We start from the raw sequence: 1,160 nt of genomic DNA on the forward strand, positions 1-1,160 counted from the left end.
CTTGAACTCCTGACCTCCAGTAATCTACCTGCCTTGGCCTCCCAAAGTACTGGGATTACAGCCATGCACTACCAGGCCCAGCCACATTTACATGATTATGGGAATTCAGTCTATTCTAATTTCCTGAAGTAAAATTTTCTACTATAGTTTTGGGTGGACAAGAATTAGGTGAATGGAAGAGAGTGGAATTTTAAGCATTCAACATCAGTTTTAACTTCAACTAACAGGAATTTCCCTCCTTTAGGAGAGGGAGCAAAATTTTAAGAATTCATATCGAGGAACTTTAAACAATTTCCCGAGTATTTCTTGGGATCAGTTTACCTTCCAGATCTCTATCTCTTTTAGAAATAGATCTTTTGAACCTGATGTTCAAAAAGATAAACCTAACTAACTAGAGGATTCCCAGTGATCAAAAGAAAGAATTCAAGTGTGGTCATTCTACAACTATACTGAGTAAGACATGAAAGATGGTTAATGCATTTATAAAAATTATTCAGTGACAGTGGTTTAAATGAGAAAATTTGGGGTTAATGTTTAATTAATTATCCAATTCTGTTGATTTGGGCCACAAACTTTCTGAGTAATTGAGATTTTATGAGAATTTACACATAAAGCTCTGTACCTACATGCCCTCTTTAAGAATTCCTAGAAACATTTATTTTGCTATAAAGACCTTGCCTTAAAAATGTGGTATATAATTAAGTTACTTTTATTTTTTTTTTTCAGTGAAAACATTCATTCAAAGATAGTGCTGTGTTTTAGTCTGGAAACATTATTTAGCGCTTGCTTTGTTTGAGAGAATCCTGCCCTGGCAACCCTCAATAAGCCCCCATTTGACTTCCACTGGCCAAAATCCATTGATTAGAGGCCCCTCTGGGAGTTAATGGGGCAAATGTTGGGGCAAGAGGAAAATAAAGGATGCAATATCCAGTTCCCAACACCAATTCACCAGCCCAGGCTTGTCTCACAAGCTTTGCGATTAATCATGCTCCTTCACCTACCCTTTGTTTATATTTGACAGAATCCCACTGAACAGAAAATAGCTAAAGTAGCAAGGAGAAACAAATTTGGCAGAGCTCTTCAATTGGAAGCTAATGATTACATTCATTTGGTATCCTTTGTGCCATAATGGCATTATTTATAAGAAATTCTTTTGGTGA

Source organism: Symphalangus syndactylus, chromosome 9 (genome assembly GCF_028878055.3).
Source record: "Symphalangus syndactylus isolate Jambi chromosome 9, NHGRI_mSymSyn1-v2.1_pri, whole genome shotgun sequence".
Classification (NCBI taxonomy): Eukaryota; Metazoa; Chordata; class Mammalia; order Primates; family Hylobatidae; genus Symphalangus; species Symphalangus syndactylus.